Source organism: Corvus cornix, chromosome 2, assembly GCF_000738735.6.
Source record: "Corvus cornix cornix isolate S_Up_H32 chromosome 2, ASM73873v5, whole genome shotgun sequence".
NCBI lineage: Eukaryota > Metazoa > Chordata > Aves > Passeriformes > Corvidae > Corvus > Corvus cornix.
The window spans coordinates 104074949-104097591 of record NC_046333.1 but is presented as its reverse complement, the minus strand read 5'-3'; the positions used below and the strand labels follow the sequence as shown (position 1 = coordinate 104097591).

At 38.5% G+C, this 22643-nt stretch overlaps 1 protein-coding gene across 5 annotated transcripts in view; it reads right to left on the bottom strand.

The window, feature by feature from the left end:
* Positions 1–22643, bottom strand: part of DLGAP1 (DLG associated protein 1) — a 414737-nt gene that overhangs the window by 298375 nt on the left and 93719 nt on the right. The window contains exon 3 of one of the 5 annotated variants that reach the window (XM_039548527.1): positions 6372–6466. The exons of 3 other annotated variants lie outside the window; for them this stretch is intronic. The gene's annotated coding sequence lies outside the window, so the exon portion shown is untranslated. The remainder of the gene's footprint in view (positions 1–6371; positions 6467–22643) is intronic. One more of the 5 variants, XM_039548528.1, reaches the window with a different exon arrangement.

Below are 22643 nucleotides of genomic sequence, written 5' to 3'. Positions count from 1 at the left end.
TCTTGGGTAAAGCTTCATTTCCAAAGAAATCTGAAGTTGTTAGCCTTGGTTTTATTCCTCCTGTGTCTCCATTAAAATATCTAGGCTCTTTCAGCACTCTAAACTAGTCTGTGATCCAAGAAAAGACTGTGTACTTCTTATACAGCTACAGTGTAAGTGTAGTAAGCTAAACAAAAGCTAAACTACTACTGACTGAGTTAAAGAGTGTCCCTACTGGCTTGAAAATATTTCAGTTTATACATACCATCTTCTTGGGTTTATTACTTTACATTAATTTTGCCTAGGGTTATTGAGCATGCCTTCTGGCCCATAACAGACTGATTTATCATGTCACACAGAGATCTTTATGGTATTAATGACTCTACTCTCAATAGCTGGAATTGTGCTAAAGCAAAAGTATACGGGGCTAAACAACAGCTATAACATGAAATTTGAGACCTGTAAAGCAATACTCAGAATTATACTTCTGTGTCAAATTTCTCCACTCCATTTTTACAGGCTGAAGACTATACTGGTGAAAGCTTTTCTCCAAATCAACTGACATGGGTTATCCTACAAAAACCACAGGATGCTCTGCTTCATTAATATTCTTAACAGCTCCCTTAAAAGAATCCTGTTGACATATGGTATTTTTGGGAAATAGGGTCATGGGGGAGGGAACTTCTCCTCTCCTAAGCCCCATAAATCTCTCTCTCTCCCAAGATTTAGGCAGGCCAAAGGCACTTACGGCTATTTACATAGAAAGCCAAAGCTTACGTATAGTCTCTCAGTTTCTATGGCAGCACAGCTCCTATAAAAACACAGCTTAAAACCACAGCTCTCCGAGCTCACTGGCATCCCTGTGTACTCGCAGACATTCCCTCAGCAGTGAATTTCTCCTAGAAACACGCCAGACTGTATAAATTAGCACTGACCTCTCCACTGGCAGAGTGAACAGCGCACTGCCACAGAACACTCCTGGTGCGAATGGCCAGCGGTTACTGCCTCTGCCTCCTGCTCTCCCTCCCTCCCTCCTCTCTCCAGCATCCTCCCTGGGATCACCGAGGGCTTGCCAGGCAAGCAGTGGGAAGGGAAAACCATGCCAAAAAGCACACTTTCCTTTTATGTCCCACCGCCTTCTCCTCCTCCTCCAAGCAAACTGAAAAATCCACCACCCAGAAAATTAAGATGGAAAAGACTGAAATCACTGCTGCCTTCACCGTTGCTAGGATTATGCAATAGAAACAACTCCTAGATAACGGGATTTGTCAGCATCAGCTGAAAAAAAAGCCTGCTGTGTGATAATATTAAGAAACCAACTATCCCTACAAACAGGAAGCAGCTGACGCTATCTTTTAATTAATTCAATGCCTGAAGCAAAGCCATATTTCAGTGGTACCTAAATAGATAACTGGAGCACTTTTACAGAGTTTACTTAAATTTTACATTGCAATTAAAGTGTCTGCTTTACGCAGACACCTGCTTAATCTTCTTACTACTACCTTTTGCTGTTCCTAGGAAGAATTATAAGATTTGCATTTTACTACTGGAACACCTAATTGCAGCCAATAAAAGAAAATGTATTCTCTAGGGTATCCAAAAGTATCCTGTATGCTTATTAAGAGTTAAATGTATTAATGTATAAAAATACATTACTCCAATGGGAAGGATACTTTTATAGACTGAAAAAAGATAAAAAAAATCTGCTTAGGACAAGAATATTCCTCACAAAAAACAATTTGAAAATTTCTTTATGTAACTAAAGTATCACATCATTATGTGACAGCTTTCCCTTCTGATGCTAAGAGAGCCTTGGATTGGCAGGAGATTTGGAAGTTTTGATTAACAACCTACTGGAGCTCTTGGCAATGCTCCTGGGTGTTTCAGATCACTGCTGCTATAGAAACTCTCCTGGGTGACTGTGCTGCTTTTCTTTTTCTCACATTTCTAAAATGTTGGTCTTCAATTTTTTTTTTTTGTCCTTTTGCAGTTTGTTCCACTTAGTAGCAATTGCTGCACTACTGTTCTACTCTCACTCAGTGAATAGCACAGCTACACAAACAGCTATCATTACAGATAACAGACATCATAAAAGAGTTTGCCATATGCCTTGTCAGCTGGCCAAACTGATGACATGATTCTTCTAGAGCAGTCTGCGTAGTTCATAGGAAGTATACACATTTCAGGAAGCTGGCAATTCATTGCTTTTCTCTGAGTATAATACTAGTTAACAGACTTTAAGGGCTGATTATACATGAGTTTAATATTAGCTTAAATTGCTATATAAAATTTTAAATTCTAACCTATCCAAAGGAGAATGAGGTAATGACTACAAAATCAAACAAAAACAATTAATTTTTTTGTGATATTCCCTCCTTTCAGTTCACTCTTTCAGTTCTATTTCTTTCTTCTCGGGATAATCCAAATTGTTCTAACATGGTGTGTATAAGCTATGTCTTTCTCCAGCACCACTACGGGTGACTAGGAGGAGCAGGACCAGGAGCACAAGCACTTTCAATTTCTACTTAATGGAAAAGAGTACTAAACAGTGAAGTGACACAGGGTGTAGTGTCTGACTGCTGCCCTGAGTATCTGACCAGGCTGCATCACAAAGTCACATCAGCTACACCAAAAGCCTACCCAGGCCATCATCGGTGAAGGGACTGTGTCTTCTGCACACACCAGCCCAGCCGTGCACACATCATTGTCCCAAGATGCTCCATTTTTAGCATGGACATACGTGGACACAAACACTGTGCTGACCAGTCCATGGGCACTGCACAACACAGGCACTCAGGTTCCCCTTGAGAGGAGGCCAGCCACTGCCTGGCTAATCTGTGTCACTTGTTCCTGGTGCCCTGCCTGCCAGAGACTGCTCTCCATGGGAACAGGCTGCAAGGGGGATAAGCTGGTTCAGCAGTGACAATGTATTTCTTGGCATCTTATCTGTGCACAAACAGACAAAGTCTGATCTGATGGGGCACAGCAGGGCCCTACAGCTCCTGCATCAATGCAGCAATGATGAGCTGCCCCTACCAGAGTAGCTCATGCAGCTCACACCCTGCCTTGAGGGCTCCTGGGAAAGGAGGGATACTGTGAGACTTCTACAGGAGGAAAGAACAGTCATTAACTGAGTTCAGGAGAGATGCCAAATGACCTTCCTGAAAGGGGAGGGCCAAACACAGTGCACAACCCAGATACGCAGATGACTAAGATGTCACGGTTCATAAAGAAACCATCCAAGTCAAGTAAGTCACATTGGTACGTGGAAATCCTTGCTTGGGAGGTTTTCTTGTTAGCTGCCCATCTCTGTGAGTTCAAAGCAGGTGAACTGCTGAGTAACTTCAGCTCTCAAGAAGGTCCATGAAAGCAGCCTTCAGAGAGTAAACAACATCTAGCAAATGGGTTTAAAGCTAGCAAGTGATTTAAAGTAAAGCACACAAAATGTACTTTTTTGCATCCTTCTTACAAAGTAATGCCATCAGAGACTGGATTGCTCTGGGTCTCACCTGTTTGGAAGATTGCTAGCTCTTTATCTTGTCCTCCAGAACTTAAAATTACTACATGTGAAACAAGTTGCTAGAACCACAGTACTGAAAAGAGCCTTCTAAATATTGCTATCGTCCGTCATATCCATTTCATAGCTGCTGAAGTTTGCTGAGAGCCTGAAGCAGAAACTGAGATAAAGATAAGTGTAAATCATCTCTACTATTTACAGACAGTATCCAGGCAAAATCTGAACCAGAATAATTCACAAATTGATTTTTTTATCTACTTCACTGATCAAAGCTTACAAAGAAATGGGGCATTGGATCATCAAGACCCATATCCATTGCTAGAGTTATTATGAGAAAGAAAATAAATTGTTATGATTGCAAATCTGACAAGCATACAATCAAAACATCTTAAAATGAGAAATTACAGAGATGTTCTCAAGTAAGTTAAGGTGAAAGAGACAGAAGGATTTTAGCAAAAAGACCCAACAAACTCCAACCCACAAACATGCACATAATTCTAACTAAGAAGAAGCCTCCTGTGCTGCATTATTCTCTTGGAAATCCCATTTATCTCTCTCTTGGCTTTTCACTAGTATGTACAAAACCATCTAAGTTGGCAGCAATCTCTAGAGGTCATCTGGTCCAAGCACCCATCTCAAAGCCAGTCCAGCCAAGTTCTGCATACCTCCAATGATGGAGATCCCTCAGCCTCACAGTACACAGCTCTCATGTGTTGGAACCCTGGGCTTAGAGAATTTAGGTTTCTGGGATATAATAATATATATATGTGTAACAATATGGAGGATTTGGGGTGTGGATTTGTTCTTCTTCTTTTCTCCTTCTTCTTCACAAATCTGGGTATTCTGGTATTGGGTCAAAAAACCTGCAGTGTGGATCATGAATAGTTAGTTACTGGATTATAAGTAAAAATAAATTACTTGGCATTCCATAATTGGGTAAATTGAACCTTAAAAGACCTTGGAAGTTAGAACTCGGGGCCATTTTCCACCTTGTTAACTAAGAGGCACATCCTGTGCAGCTGTGCTATAGATAAGAAAATAATAAACATCTAAGTCCGAAGAACAACCTAGAGTCCTCTGCCTTTTAATCCAAACTCTGAGTAAAAGAACTCGTGAAACAAAAGCAAAGAAGAAAAGAAATGATAAAATAGAGAAAATTAATAACTGGTGCCCACGTGTGAGGACTCAGAGTTTAGAAAAAGAGAACATTAATAACTGGAATTAATACTCATAATTTTACCATGGTCATTTCCCCAAATGCCTACTCTTTAGTCACAATTTCCTGTGTTTCCTTCAGTCTGTGGCTTCTGGTCCTGCAGAACCTCTGAGATTGCACACCTCTGAGAAAGGACTGGCCTTGTCTCCTCTGTGTCTCTCAGGTAAGTGAAGACAACAATAAAACCTCTCATCAGCTGTCTCTTTTTAATGCTGGACAAACCTAGTTCTCTCAGTCTCACCCTGCACAACCTCAAATGTACTCCAGCCCCATGACCATTTTAGTAGCTCTCTGCTGGACTCAACTCAGCACATCAGTGCATTTCTTTTAGTGGAGGACTCCAAACTGGTTGCAGCTCTCCTAATGTGGTCCCACAAGTACCAAACAGAGGGGAGGAAGGACTCGCCGGTTATGCTTGGTAGCATTGCCTGGGACATGACTGCCTGTGTGCTGCAAGGACACTGCAGATTTATCCACAACTCATCATCCACAAATACCTCCAGAAGTGACCAGGCTGCTTGCTAGCCAGCTGGCCTGCCAGTCTGTGCTGCTGGGCAGGGTTATCCCAGCCCAAACACAGGACTTTGCATTTTCTTCAGTAGTGAAACATTTGCAATCTTTCAGTGCAGCATGGGTTACTTCAGCCTTCTCCAGACCACTTAGCTTTAAAGGAATATAATTACATCTTGCCATCAATTCTGTTACACCAGACCAGAGAAAACTAGTAACTTTTCCTGTAATGCAAATTTTAGAAGAAAGGCTTAGAGTCCAAACATGTAATATAAAACAAAGCCATAAAATAAAAAATAATATAAAGAAATAAAATGAATTACTATCAAAATGTTCCTCTGTGTTGCATTTATGGTTCAAACCTTAAAAATGGCAGCCTATGTAATATCTAGAAGCAGTACTTTCCAGGAGGAATATACTGCACTTTTAAAATGTTCAAGAAGAAACATTTAAATTTATTTTCATGAGGAAAAAAAGAGCAACAGATATTGAGACTGGGTTCAGAGCACTTTTAGAGTCTCATATTTTTTACTTTCCTCCCATCACATTTCCAGTCCTCAAATAATATCATATCACAGCTCATTTCTGAATCAGAAAAAAGGTAGAATCCATCTCAGGATTCATAACTTTCCTTCCATTGTGGTTGAGGTTTTCCATTTGCACAAATACAAAGAGGATGCAAAATATCCACATATCACAGCCTAAACATGCCACAATCCCACAACATCCACAACACCCCCCATTAATCTGATGATCAAGGAGAGAGGAATCACAAATAAGAATCAGACTTTCCCAATGCTTGAACCACCCAGACTAAAGCTATTTATGTGAGACCAGGAGTCACCGTAGAAATGGGGAGAGGTAACATTATAGTGAATTACTAGAAACAGTCCAGTATTCAGGAGGCATTTAAGGAACTTTATGAAGCAACTGACCACAAGGTATTTACATCTCCAGAAAACTGGAGATGCTCTCCTTTCTCTCCCATAAATCTCATTAATCATTTCAAATGGTGTGGTGTAGCAGTGGTGCCTCTGCTCCTCCTTTGCACAGTCACCATACACCACTGCATTTCCACGTACTGCTGATAAAATGCTGCCTCCCTGCTCCTCCTTGCAAGGGAATTGTGGCTACACAATAACAATTTACCTCTCCATTTTAGTCTTCCCTTTTCCTTCCTTTTCCTTCCACCCTCCAATCTGGTTATTTTTGGACTGCCAGTTGGGATTATTGCTTTTTCCCTGCTAAAATAAAAACAAACAACAGTTATACTTCAGTTTCTGGGCTTAAGCATGAGATCTGTCTCAAACATTAAAGATTCACATTTTCTTGCCTGAGGTGCAATGCTATCTCCTATGACACTGACTAAAGCAAGCCTTGCAACTAAAGGCAGATTCTGTTTCTGGATTTGCATGCACACTTTTCCAACTTCTCCAGTAGCTACCCATCTGCAATCCTGAGCAGGATTGCATCCTGAGAATTCAGCACTGGCTGACATTTGTGTAGTCTTAGAGACTGAAAAAATTAGTCTTTCTGAGCTGAACTACAGTCATAATTTAAAATACACACAGCTAAATTGGAGTATTTATAACCTAAAACACCCTTTCTCTTTGACACATTGTCTTAATTTCAGACCACTTTTTAGTACATTTTGGTTTTTTCCAAGCACCTTGAGGCTTACTACTTAAAGATGGTCTATTTTGGTTTTTTCCAAGCACCTTGAGGCTTACTACTTAAAGATGGTCTATTTGGAAGGAATGTAGCATCTAAAAAATAATAAACATTGTAGTAGCATCAATTTCCCACCTCTAAATGAAGGTCTTAAGTAGAGAGAACATGATGTTTTTCTGGGAAGCAAAGACAGATTCCCCACATCCCAATGTTACAATGTCAAAATGAAGTCCCAGGTAAAATCAGCCTTTAGGTGTACAATAGCAAACATTTCCCAAATTAAATAAATATATAGCCAAGTGTTAGTCAAATGCTCATTTCCCCCCTTTTTTTTTTTTCTGCATTAGAATACTTTCAACTCTATGAAGAGTTTTCCAGTATATGGAAAAAAGAATTTTATTGTGTAAAATTCAGTGTGGCAAACAGCTGACAGGAGCTGAACAAAGAGACTTAAAATTTTAGTGAAAATAATTGCTTTCCCACTATGGACAAGAGACCAATGTGCATATACCTCCATTTCCCTGATTTTTAATATACTGGGTATGGAGGGTTAAACTGGGTGGAGTTCGGAGTTATCCAAGATGCCAACTGGGTGTGCTGGCTTCCCTTCTGTAAGGTGGAGTCACTGTCCTTCAAGAAGGACAAAAATACTTTTTTGCTTTCAAGATAGTAGGCAAAATGAAGCTAAAACAAAGTAGATTTTCAACACGGCGAGGCTCAAGGGACTCACAGGAAGGAGAACTGCTTAAGAAGAAGGTGGGAAAAAAAAAAAAAGCATGCTGACAACACACTGGAGAGGATTAGAAAATCTAACAAACTTCAAGAAGCACAGCAGTGATACCTCACCCTTCTGGACAGGATTCTGCTAATAAAGCACCTGACAGAAACTTAGAAAATACACCTCTTCCAGGAAAGAGGAGTCAAAAAATTATGCATAGAAATTATCCAGTCACAGTAGGGTCTCTTCACAGGCCAGAGTTGAGAACTTTCAGATGGAATATAAACAACAAAGTGAGTGGCTCAACATAAAGAAGTTTTAGACAGCCAGTTGTTAACCTGAACAATATCTACAGTGTTACTGGAAACACTTTTAAAATTAGCATTAATATCTAATGTGAATGAAGAGCCAGACATGACATATACCATTGGGCTGCATTTTCCTGGAAAAACAGAGCTGTTTTCCTGTATGTACAGAGCTGATAGTAAGCACTCAGTAAGCAGATTGATTAGAAAGGAATTTTCACTCTTTTAATGATTTTAAGCACCAGATTTAGTGCAATCCCCTTCAGGAATACACATAATTCCTTTTCACAGGTGTTTTGCAGAACCTGCCAGGCACTATCCTAACCCCTTAGAAGTAACACAACCTTTGTCAATGTACATAAAGGAATGTTTGCAGATTTTGACATGTTCAATTTATTTATACAATTACTGACCACTTGCCTAGTCACACTTCTTCTCCCTTGATGGTAGCTATGTTACAGTGAAGTTTCCCAGCCATACTGCACTGAAGAATTCATTCTGATCATCTATATAAGTACCTGGCATAGTATTCCAGCTTGTTGTAAATGTCACCTTTCTGTTCTCCAGCTGTGTTTTCAAATGGTTAGTTAAATAAAAAGTCCCACAGCCTTTATCATATTTAAAGTTTATGAAAAATTTAAATTTTTGTTCATACCCTGTCCTGGGTCTGGCCAGGACAGGATTAATTTTTGCAGCAGGAGGGAGCATGGAGGTTATTTTGCAACACCTCACATCATTTTCCAGGGACTGTGGAAGGGATGGCATTGCACTGTGGAGGTAGTGGTCAGGCATTTTGGTGGGTTTCCATGGTGAGCTGTGAGCAATCACATGTGAATTGTTTGTCTTTTTTCTTCTACTAATACTGTTATTAGTATTGTTGCTGTTATTGCTTTTTGTCTTGTTGCTGTTTCCAGTAAACTTTTCTTATCTCAACCCATGGTCTTTATCTTTTGTGCCTCCAATTCTCCTCTCCAGAGAAGAATGGAGGCACAAAATTGTAGGTGAGAGGTGGGAGAAGAAGAGGGAGTTATTAATAAGCACATGATTTGGAGGGTTTCAGTGGGAGCACTAAATTGGGGAATACCATTCCTAAACCATGACATACTAACACAAGAATTTCCATTCCTAGGTTTACAAGACCAGTAGGTATCCACATTTGGATATCCTCACCATATGCAAGGCTCATCAAAAAACCTGATCCCTTTAAACTTAACTACTGTTATCAGAAAATTAAGCTGTTTATAAGTAGAAGTGAACTCAGCTACAAATCCACAGAATCCAGCAGGATATATGCAGTGGTTGCAGTCTCTGGAAGCAGCATGGACTTGTTAGCTCAAGGCACCAAATTGCACAGAGAAGTCGTATCTCACCAGTTCTGTTTCCAGTCATGACACTGCAAGCATCTGCTCAGCCAGAGTTTGTAACTCTACTCCAGAAATTTCATCAGTAAGTCTCTCCTTTTCCTCTTTCTGTCTTAATCAAAAGAGAGAACAGATTTAGCTTCAGATACCAAGGGTTTTTTTGATAGAGAATAGCAATAGCTGAATCTTTGCCAACTAGTTCCTCAAGCAGGCACCTATAACTTGCAAGTGATCTGTCATGAACAAAAAAGTAATGCATATATCCATCACTGCTATGCTGCAATAAGGTGCCCCAAATTTAGGGATCAGAAATAAATCAAAAGCAAGCATGGAGGTTACCAAGACTAATAAACAATTTGAACTCCCCAAAATACCTTCAGAGAGGTTAGTTAAAAAAAAGTCTGAAAAGGTATGATACACCATACTCTTGCTTCTGTAAGCTTACTGTGCCCTCTGTTGATCATTATAATACTCCTTACTTGACAACTACTTGACAACACATTTTCTCAATGATCTTGTCTTGTTCAGGACACACTGTTCCGTCTACTCAATGAGACATAACTGCACAGATAAATAGTAGCAGGAAATAGTACCCTTCCTTTATTTTATGATGAGCTTGGGAAAATTCAGAATGAATGGGGAAAATGAAAGGACTGTTTAATGGTTAAAACCACTAAATACTCCCCCCGCCCAAATTCCTACATTCTTTCTAATTTCATAATTCCTATGTGATAACAAATTGGAGCAAAAAGAATAATTCAAAATTTTTATACGTAGTCAGTAGCCTGAACAAGACTTTTGATTTAATTTGACAAAATGCTCAGAACTGAGGACACCAGGGAACCAATGGCAGCATTGCTTTGACTGCGCACTGCTGAACAACTTGGAACATAATGGAACTAAAAATAATTTACACACACACTCCAGTATTGTTACAGACATACAAATCCAACTGGAATATAATTCCTATGCCTCAGATCCATGGTCTAATATCATGTTCACTTATCCACATTGAAATGGCCACTCGTGATGCTACATGCTTGGGTTTTTTTTCTTTTTTCTAAAAGTACTTTGGAAGCGAAAAAGGGATCTTAACAGCTCTCCAGCGTATTCCTACACCTATTGAGTTTCCCTGAAGAAGTAAAGAGGATGACAATTTTACTTCCTCTTACTCCACCATCAGGCACACAATTTTCTCCTAGGCATGCTAGAAAATAATTAAGATTGAAGCACATCACTTTCTAAAAGTATTTACAGAATTTTGATTGTTACCTAACAGCTTCTGCTAGTTTTTCAAACAGCTCGAAGTCTCAATACCAACCTTTGGTTGAGTTTCTTCCATGTTTAGTTAGAGTGGCCCTCTTTGTTCAGGCCAGTAACAACTTTAAACAAGGTAACAACTATAAATGCAAGAGCCCCTATTCACCTCCCCACCAGAAACTCTGCTGGTGATAGTCCACACACAAACTGTAGCAGCTGATATGCTGTAGAAGACTCCATTATTATTAGAAAAAAAGGCTGCCTGAAAATCTCCATTCCTCTTCTGAAACATCTCTGTGGGGGAAGGGTAGATCAGACCAGTATCATTAACATGCTGACATTCAAATTTCTGTGAAAATGTTTCAGAAAATAGCTGCATATAAAGACATTCCCTATGCTGTTGAAGATATTTTCCTTCGCTGTCATCCAGTGCTAACATTTCCTTTTGGATCTGTTTTACAAAACTACTTTCCACTGATGTCTTACATACGTCTTACCTTTTGCTGGAAGATTTTGCTCTTTGTGAGTTGATGTTTTGCTTTATCTTCCACAGTTGTCTGCTGTGAACTTTATATTTACCCTGTAGGGTGTATTTCCTCTAACTGTTTGGTTTGGTTTTTTTTTTTAATGAACATATCTCTGAGATTGTCTTCTCCCTTATGCTGTCATCTTGCAGATATTTATTTGCAATTACATGATTCTTCAGCTTATGCTGAGTCTAAATTACTTTGTGCTGATGATAAAATGATACTTCTTTTGCCAACATCTGTTCCTGTATCCTATTAGTCTTTATCAGTCATATGTCAATTCATATCTTTTAACAATATCTGTAATACTTAAAGCAAAATCTTCCTTTTTGCACAAAATTCTTTCCATTTCAGAGGTACTGGAGCTTTTTTCCCCTATGAACATGTATTAAAATGTTGTTCTTCCTTTGCTGACCAGATGTTTTTCATATTGTAGTTAGGAAATTCCTTTCTCTAGAGCTTTCTGTTCAGCCTTTCTCGTGACTGCAAAACCACAAACCCTATTATCACGCCAAAGCGAGAAGATCAAACATGATGGAAACACTTTCACTGTCCCAAAAGCCCTGTACACCGGCTACTGTGTGTGTAAGGATAAGAGGTTTATTGATGCAATTTTAGTTTTGGAAAAGACTTACTGTTTCTCAAAATGGTCCCACAAGCAACAGTTTATTGAACTAGGCGTCCCAAAAGGCTGAAGTGACAGTAATATATGCATCAACTACATTTCTAGAGTACACTTATTGTCAATATAGTCAAAAGGACTTTGAAATGAGGGAGGGGAGATCTGAACACATAAAATCTATCATCTGATGTATCATCTAATAAAAAGCAGACAACTAAAATATCCATTTTTGGTATTTTAAATCAAAAGTTGTGTAGGATTTGGAATATATGCCACACTTGGAGGCCAAGCCACAATGCTTCATTCTCCATCTGACTACCAGCTCAATAAATATTATCAAGAAAATTTCAGATTAATTATATTTAGTTCAGCCATGTGCTTCTGAGAACTAATATCTAACCTCTAATTTTTAATGACGCCCCTTCATATTTTATGTTTAAATAGGAATTTGTACACACACAACAGCATTACCCGTTCTGCCTGTGTGGCCACATACAGATTCCAAAAGATCAGAAGCATTTGCACAATATCGTCCTAGAACCAAGAGGTTTGAGGACAAACTGACCTTAATCCATATATTTAAAAAAATAAACCTTTATTTGGAAACTTGAAGAGATTACAAAATCTTGGCTATAGCCCTCATAGTGAAAAGTACTGCACTGCTCCCCATTCCGCAGTCAATACTTTAAAGAAGTGTGTAACAGTGTCTTCTGTAAAACCATCTCTGCATTGAGTAGGCAGCTTGAACAATATGTATTCCAAACTACATTATGTCATTTTAACCTAGAGAGAAATATCAGTGCTTTGGACACAGAAATCAAGTATACTGCTGTCCTAATACTGTGATTAATGCTATGAGCTACACCCTGCCTAGCCTTCCTAATCTCTGGGATTTCTAATTTATAGCAGAGATGGATACGCTATCAGTGGGGAATTATGAGGATTACTAGCTGTTTATCTCTCCTTTGCAGAGACACTTTGCTGCTTATAGAATTACCATAAACCCTCCAGCTACAGTGCCACTTCTATACTTATCCAGAAGTCTAGATACCTATTGGGCACAAAATGTTTTGGTCGTCAATATATTAGAAAATGTTGGAGTTGATGGATGTGTTTTTTTTTTTTTGTAAATGATTTGAACATACTGTCAAGGCCTGTCATGTTACTTCAGTGGTAATTTGTCTGCAGGTTATCTTGCATTCCCTTGAAATCCAGTGCTGTGATCTTGTCTACACTAATTAGAGTTCAGCGTTAATGCTTGGAGGTTGCCCTGAAGCATCACCACAGGTGAAACCATTAAACATGTATGCCAAGCCATCTCTGCACTTGCAGCAAGTTATGTAACCCATTTCAAAAGATTTCATCTTTATGGTCACCAGAAATTTTGCTGACTTACCTTCTATCGGAAACTTAAGGGCTTTCTAAATGCTTCTACACAAAGTCCTTATGCTGTGGAGCACAAGTTTCCTTCTGGGGTGAAACTAATCAAAGAGTGTGAGGGGAAATAGGTGTGCTACTTGTTTTAGTTTCCTGAAGACGAAGAAAGAAAGCGACTCTATAACATTTATTTTTCACTAACTTAAAAATCTGAATCTGTACAGAAAAACTTTGTCCTTTAGAAGGAAATGTATGAATGAGAACCATCAGTAAGATAAATATTAGCCCTTGTACACCACATTTTCTAATAATTACAAGTGTCACCCAATGATCCCTTTTAAATATGGATTGCATTTATAGATAGGATATTTACAGCCAGGCTATCTCTGTAACCACACAGTAATTAAGTGACCATTTGAGCATTAAGATTCAGCTAAATTGTACATATTTCATGCTGTTTAGATTTAAATTTTAGCCTATATGTAGCTTTATATAACCATATTCTTATGAAACACCTCACAATTTCCCATTGTTCTTAAACTTTGTTGTGCTTCTTAACCAGCCTGCTAAACAGGAGACCTTAAGAACACTTAATTTAAAACTTCTGAGACTCTAATTCTATGCATGTGCATTTATAAACATAATAAAAAGATGTACAACAAAAAGCTGGTTCCCTCCTCCAAGTCACAACATATCATCTTTGTCATTGTACAGTCATTTGTGTTTGTCTATGCTCACTTTATATTCCAAGACTGTAACAAAAAAAAACCAGTTTAAACATCATCTTTGGTTAAAATAAGACCTCTTTTATTCTCTACATTATCTTCATTCACTTGTTTCTTACACGTATCTTTTCAAATACTTAATTTTGTAAGACTTAAAAACCCCCTAAAATCAACCAAATGCAAACCACTTCATGCCTGAATTCCTTTCAGAACGTTATAAAATGTCTCAGCACATAAAATACACAGGTGTAGTCATCCAGGCCCTTCCTTCAAGGTATCATGAAATGAAAATAAAATTCCCAAAGGAGAGGACCATTCTCTCCAGGAACTGGCCAATCTGACAGCCCAGTCCCAGCTCACATTTGTACAACCATGTCATGCAAACACTGAAGGTTTTATCTTACCTTTTAATCTCTGGGCAGTGCCTCAGCATGTATAAACCAGCCAAGATTCATTCCTATTTTCCTGTTTATTTAAGTACTTCCTCAGTCATCTTCTGCAGCATAGGACCTCAACTGCCTGCTAGGACCATTTAGGCTTGTCTTATCTCGTTAGTTCCCTTCCATCACAGTGCCTTTGCACACTGAAGATACTTTGATCTTTCATCTTCTCTGAACTCCAAGTATAGTCTCCAAGGGAAAGAAATTATTTTGTCTGAATAAAGCCTTTTCTTTGAAGAGAAGGATATCTACATGGCATTTAACAACAGAGACAGGTGATCATACCTATTACGCAGTCCAGTCTCTCACCTTAAGAAAGCCTGCTAACAAAAGCAGAACCATGAGCGAGCCTATCCTCTGTTTCAAGTTCAGTCAATGTTAAGTCTGTGCCTCAGTGTGCTGTCATATCCTATCAGCAGGATGAAATCACCTTACTTTCTTCTGTCCTGTTTGTTTGCTTTTCTGGCAGGGCATGCTAAAAACATACAACATCGTTTGGATTTGTCAAGGCATTGGCAGTCCAGATAGAAAAAGGCAGAACTGGGAACTTCTCCAACAAGTTCTTGAAGTCTAATAGCACGTTTACATAACATGTAACTCTTGCATAAAAATGGATCAGTGTGCGTTAATGGATGAAACATGGATAAGTCCTGGTATCAATACAACTCACACATTTCTTAAGTGCCCATCATCCTGGTCCCACCATAACTGTTCTTGTCAGTTCTGATGTACATATCGGCCAACTCTTACTCCTTGTATTTCCCTGCTGACTGCTCCACACCAGACTGTATTCCAGGAACACAGCCTGTATTACCAAGGGACAACAGCACTGCTCCACCTCTCAAAAATCAAGCCACAATTACTTTGTGCACCAGAAATTTGCTGCTGACAGCTGCAGCAGAAGTCTCCGACCTCGCTAGCTCTGCTGCACTGGTGAGTACACGGGCAAGCGTGAAGCCATGCACATCCCTTCCAGATCACCTCTCTGCTGTGGATGAATGCTTGCATACAAGGACCTAATGTCTGGATAGTGAGGAGAGAGGTGTCCAGCTGGCTATTTGAGTTTCGATGTCCACATTATTTGTTTGGTTGTTGCTTCCATTAGCTTTGCTGTATAGATTGTTTCAATTAATTGCAGGATCTTCTTCTCTCTTCTTAAATGACAGCATATATTAAATTACAAAGACATTTAAGAAATACGGATTCTAAAACCAAAATATGGATAGTAAATCATATTCCAGTGAAAAACCCTATGGACTATACTTCATTTTAGAGGGAATATTATGTATGGTTAACATCATTGCACTAGGACATAGGGTAAAATTTATCCCAGTACTATTCACCTATTTTATTCACATGTGGAACACTAACATAGATCAAGTAATGCATTTGGGTGTGTCGGTATTCTTATATTTTATGTAGCTTCCTTGCTATCTGTGAAAACGTGGAAACACAAGGATATGTCTGTAAGGGGTAAATTCTAGTTACAGACAAACAAATGATCAGGAAGCCCATTACTTAATTCATTTCTTCACATTATTCAGTATTTAGGACATGAGTGTTAAGCTCTACTGATACACAGTCCAGCTACCAACCTGTACATCAATTAATGATACAATGTACAATGTTTCTTTGGTCTGGTGTTATTTTATGGAATTCTTCAAAGAAAAACCACTGAAGATAGATTAATTCACCTGCACTCCCCATCAGGCAGAACGATACTTGCTTGCATGTACAACACAAATACAGTCTCGGACAGTGTTAAGGAAGCTTGTGCAGTTTAAAGGGATGTAGCACATCTCTAACCTACAGCAGTGGCACTACTTTTACATCAGAAGAGTTTAAAACCTACTGCAAATAAGAAGACGGTTTGTGACTTTTTTGACACGTTAAATAATTTCCCTTAAGAAAGTGTTAAAAATTACTTATTTTTCTATCTTAGAGAATGAAAGAATATTCAAGTAGATTACTCTACATTCATGCTCTTCATCCAAACTGAATTTTTTTGTTTAGCAGTTAAGAGCCACTATGCTGTCTTCACTGTAACCAACTTGTCATTGCAAAGAAATTCCCCGTGTTTTCAAAACCCCATAAAAGTAAAGGTGGTCTTTGAAAAAGAAAAATTAACAGAAAGGTGTGACTAGGTAACAAATTAGGGGCCTTTTCATGGCAGGAATACAAGTGCCTGTGGTTCTCTAATACATTTACAAGCTCCTTTCCATGTCAAAAAATGTCTGCCATTACTAATTTTTTCTCATTATTTGTACAAGATTGGAAATGAGGCACTGTCAGTATGAAAGGAATTCACAGAGACACCTTCCTATTATCCTGCTAGCCTGTATCACAACACTGTCCATTTTATTTATTACTTTGCTGAGCTGGCCTTTCCAAAACAAGCAAGCTGATAGAATTACCCCCAAGCAGTTGCCAAAATGATGATAAATATTATTACAAACTAGTGGGTCTCATAAAACAGAGACATAAAACAGATTTCCTTTGACATGAGCTGCAAAACTCCCTCCTTGGCTCAGGTGCTAGGCACTGCTCAAAGAACATCACCTAGCTCTGAAGGTAAGGTTCATGCACTGATCCTTCCCAGCTGAGGCCACCATGCAGCTATTCTCACCTTCAGACTACCAAGAAATGCTGGCAGGGATAATATCTTTCTAGAAATACCTTGCAGGCTGCTAAAACACACTCAGCACATATTATTCATGACTTACTTCCTTCAAATCCTTTTCCTTCCTTCCCCCAACACTCACAGTCAGGCCTCCTCCCCACGCCTCCTCTCTTAACTCCTTTAGTTAAAAAGTTTGTAGACAAAAAACAGGCAAAGTTAAGTTTTATACTTAAAATGAAAGATCCACCACTGTACTGATGCCATGAAGATTTTTTGCCTTTTCTTTTATGCCCCTGTTATACGTTTTTACAACTTCTGTATTCTCAGTGCTTTTGCCTACATTCTTGGACTTGTTTGTCAAGCTAAGAGACTAAACATTTTAGAAGCTTCGTAGCTAGGGATCAGTGTGCCCCAGACCCCAAGGTCCTCTCCAGAACACATTCTGTAAACTAAGATAGAACCATCCAGGGGAAGGTTCCTTGGGGAGGGGGGCTCACTTGAGCCTCTCATTGGGGAATCTTTGATAGATATGCTAATTAGTAAAACCTGTAATGTTATACCCGATCTTTGGGGGCGTATACTGGGCAGGGTGCATCTCGATGCATATGACTTGGACATGTGCACCTAAGGATCCTTAAAATAAATACCAAGGTAAAATCCCTTTTTCCCTTCTAACCGTGTATGACTCTTGATTTTAAGACCAGGAAAAGGCATCAGTACTGGTATAGAGTATCACAGACTTATGATAGGAAGGAGAGGAGTTACATTTCCTCCTCACAGGTTTTCAGACCTTACAGATGTAAGTCAAACACTGAATCTAAAACTAACAGACAGTTTTATCTAGCAAAGAGTGACACAGTCATCAAGGAAGAAAATATCCTAAAAAATAAGCTATTGCTTACTGGATGATATTCAGGACAGTCAGGTTAAATGAGGCATAAACTGTAATCAAAATCGCAACCACCAAGCTGGACAGACGGGCCAAGAAAATGAAATGGGAGTGCTCTTCTGGGGTGAGAATAATGCACACTGAATACAGCAGCAGTGAGAAGATAAAACCTATCTAATGCAGATTATATAATGCTGTATAGTCAATCATAAAAGAAAGCCTTCTTAAAGTTGGGAGCATTAGTTTTCAGGATGCAGTCAGCTGAAGCAGAAGAGTGAGCCCTTCCAACTCACTGGAGCTGCTCTGTGGACCCTGCAGTGTTACCAGCTCCTGGTGAGATTTTGAAAGGCAGATGAGTGTTGTGGTTTCACCCTGGCTGGCTACTAAGCACCACACAGCCAGTTGCTCACTCCCCTAAACCATACCCCCAGGCAGGGAGGAGAATTGGAAAGAAAATATAAACCTCAGGGGTTAGATAAGAACAATGTAATGAATTAAAATATAGTATTAATAATAACAACAATAACAGGAATAATAATTTACTAATAATGATACCATCATACTAATATACTATTATACTAATACCAACAACAGCAATAATGACAATTGCAATGATAAGAAGAGGGAGAGAGAGTAACTGAACCCAAGAGAAATAGGTGATGCACAATACAATTGTTCACCACCCACTGATTAATGTTAATCACATCCCTGAACCACAATGAGTGGCTTCTGGCTAACTCCCCCCAATTTATATATTGGGCACAACACTCTAAGGCAGATACTGAAAAGTCCTTGACTTGGTGTAAGCTCTACTTAAAAACAGTGTGTTATTTACATTATTCTCATACTAAATCCAAACCCACAGCACTGTACCAGCCACAAAGAATAAAACAAACTCTGTTGCACCAAAACCAGGACATCTAAGTAACAGACTGGCTGGAAATGGAAAAGGCATCTGCAAGAATAAATATAGATAGCTTTTATTTTATTTGAGCTCTCACTATGCTTGGTATCACTCACCAAGTTATTAAATATAGAAAAGGTAAACAAACACAGTCTCCCAAGCTGCTGTGCAGCTCTATCATCATGTTAAATGAAAACTTAAGTGCCACAATGAAGCTGATAGCAGTCAAATTTTGTTTCAGAATTATGTTTATCAATGAAAAAAGTAATCAGTATATTAGAATGATAAAGTATCAGGTTTTTGTGATACTTGTAATCAAGTATGAATGACACGTAGCAAGAACGTCAGCTACTGATGGAGCTCATGCTAATGTCAAACTCAGCACTCAGAAAACATCCACCACATAGTCAGCTTTCTTTTACTAGGGCCAGAGAATTCAGAAGTGGAGTATCTGTCAAAGTTATTTAATTTTCTTTTGTGAAAACCTGCTCAATTTTTAATTTTTTATGTATATAAATTATGCTAAAAAAAGGCATAGTGTATTTTTATTTCCTCTTCCCCTAAGACCTGGTTAAAAGAAATAGGATGAAGTATGAAAATGACACATTGCAAGAGAAGATGCCTGTACCACAGGGTGCTGTGGGATTCTGTGGTAGTCATGTTTCTGCATAACTTGATATATCTATTAGCAGATAAATAGGAACTGTTAATACTCAGGAGATGTTTGCTCAGGAAGTTAGAGTGGCCTAGGTTGTTCTGGTCCATTAATGGAGAAAGCATTGCTCAATTCTTTCTCTTACACAACAGTGTCTCCTGGGGACCACTGAGGCCAGTCTGTGACGCTCTAGCAGTAAAACTGCCTTGAATTAAATTATCCAGTAATTAGGAATTGCTCTGGCCAGGGAAAAAATTCAGTGTAAAGCAGGGGCAATGAAACAGCCCCTGCTCTCCTCCCTCCTGTGCTCCTGGGGATGGAGAAGCACTTTTGGGAACTTGTATATTGTGCCAAAAGACAGTGTACCCACAGGCAGTGTGCAGAGCAGACCTTGTGCTCCTCTAAGGTGTCGCATGGGATTTGGCTGACTTTTGGTAAATCAGTCACAGAATGACTGAACTGCCTCCTATTTGTCATCGTGCTGTCCATGCAAATCTTTAATGGATAAAGACAGGCTGATCTGGGAGATTCCATTTCCATAGAGCCTCATATTCTCTTCCTGTCAGAAAGATGTCCATGAATACGCCTGAAGGTTTCAATAGGATACAGTTTCGCATAAACATTAAGGCAAGTGTTGCGCACCTTTGATAAACATGCACATTTGCTGAGAAAGAAAGATAGGAGGTTTTGGTCCTACAAACTTTCTATTTCTCCAAGTTCCCCTATAGTCTACATGGGAAAATTTTACAATATGTTAAATTGAGACAAAACTTATTTAGAACGTGCCAACTTCACAGGAAGTTTGGCAGGACCGTGTAACTCAAAAAATACTTATGATTTGGGGCTTTAAACTGTTCTTTGACAGACCCAGTTATACCAGAAATATGAAACTACTTCTGGCTAATGCAGACAATTACTTCAACACAATAGTTGTCTTCTCTTTAATGACACATTGCCCAAATTTCACATTTCATATGGTTATTTTCCACCCTGTTGTTCCTGAAAGTACAAAAGAAAATCAGTTGTCACTCAAGCCTACCACTTTTTACTGTAAAGAACAGTCTGAGTATATGATATGCATGTACAGAGACTTGGAAAAAGACCCTATCTTTTTAAAACATGATAAACAAGGACTTCCCATAATAATTCAGTAGGATTGATTTATGCTGTCATGATCAATCTGAGCATTTTATACTTTCTCTTTCTTAGGGCGCTTTTTCTTCTGTGAGATTAATTGTTTAGCATTGCTAATTTCTAGTGAATATCACATTAAAATATGCTGAAAGCTAGGAAAATGTGTAGAAATAATCGGAGATTGACGACAGCAGATGCTCAAATGCAATTCTGTTTTCTAGAACTGTGCAGTTTGACAGAGCAGCAATGGAGCACTTTAATGTATTGAGGAGGAGTTACCAGCATGCACATTGTCAAGAAAGATGTGAGGCATCCCAGCAAATTAATATTAATTCCAAAATACCACGTCAGACTCTTGAGATGGAATTCTGGTGGCATGCAGGAATAAATCTGAAAACGACTCCCAAAAACACAGAGGTAGTACAGGCAGTCTAGATCCTAATTTTACATGTGTTCTCTGTATCATGTTATTTATGCTCACTGCTTTTCTGCTGCATTGCTTGCTCATAAATAAGCTATAGGTAGTGAAGGAGACTGCAGTGGAAACGCTCATTGCACAGTCCTTACTTTCTAGGGGATGCCAGGTTGCTTCTGAAATGATCAATAACTGACTGGGTAAGACCACTGAAATGGGAGCCAACATCAAAACAAATCTGCAAATTTTGGTACACAAAATAAAGAGGCTTCACTTGTGGCTAATCCAGATATGAACTAAGACGCAAAACAGTCAAAAATAGTTTAAAAGGTTTTGTCCTGGAGGAATATGCAACAGATCTCCGGTGATGTTATGTTAAAAATACACAACAAAGCTAACAAAGATGACCAAAAAAAAAAAAAATCCAGCTTCTTTTAGTAGAATACAGAAAACAACAGAAGATTGTAAAGGTAAGAGTAGATGTTTCCTATTTCACAGATTAAACAAACTTCTCACTGGCTACCAGCAAAATCTTTTTGCAAATACTTAATAAAACTACATTTCTTTGTTTACTTCTTTTCATATCCTTAAAAGGATTTACAGCTGCCAGTCTGCAGACAAGTAGACAAGTGTCACGTGATCAGAGAGAACTTAAACTCAGTTTTATCAGCCAATAGCAACTAAAAGGAACAGTTCATGTCCACATTTCAATCCATGAGTCCAGAGTTTCATCATCCTCACCTCTTTAAAGTAATACTGCCTCTCTTTTTTAATTACCTCTACCCACACTTGGAACTGCACAGCTACAGCTAAGACTATAAAAATTTCTACTGCAAATCACCACATCACAAATTACATGGCTGGATGGAAAGATGCAAGTTTCAGTAGGAAAGAAAATGTTTGTTGCTGACATATATTCTTCGAACATAAAGGTGGCTGAAGAAAAATCAATCAATAATTAAAGAACTTCTAGCATTATAGATTATTTTAGTCCAGTTAAGACTTTTTTCCTTTTCCACAATGTCAATATTACAAAAACATCCAAATACATCCTGAAGTAATGAAAAGAACCACAGTGGTTTCTTAAGTATTGTTTTTTTTATGGGTTAACCAGAGCTAATTGAAGTAACTTAGAGTGTATACATTTAACACATTATACTTAAAATTTATTTAAACACGTGCTAGTAGGTGAGTAAATACACTTTTGCTGTAATCAGAGAATAAGCAATACCACTGCATAATCCAGTGAAGTAGAAAATAATTTAGTTTAAATTATTAAAATTAAGAATTTTATTTGTCACATATTTCTTTGGAAATTATACGTGTGCACTGTACATTATACATTTTGTATTTAACTAATGTTTTCATGAGTTACCCACAAATGGCATTCATTACATGCAATTTGCAACTACCTCACAGACACCAATAACAAGACAAATTATGCTTTGCATAGTTCAGGGCATCCACAGTATATTAGTTCATGGCCAAAATACTATCTGCTGATGTGAAAAGACAGTAACAGCCACTTTTGCTGTTCATATTTCCTCTGAAGAGTAAAACATCTAGTCATCAGAAAAAATGAGAAATTATGTCCTATCATCATGCATTACAGAGATAATGGGAGTTATTTATTAGGATTATAATACATATTCATATATGGCATGAAGAACACCTTTATTTCCTCATGTGATTTCCTCATGTGAATTCTGTTGCACTCAGTAACTGTTCTCTTTCCGCCCCCAAACTCCCTTCCCACCTTCCTGCTGCAAAGCCACACTGAGATGCTGTGAACCAGGAG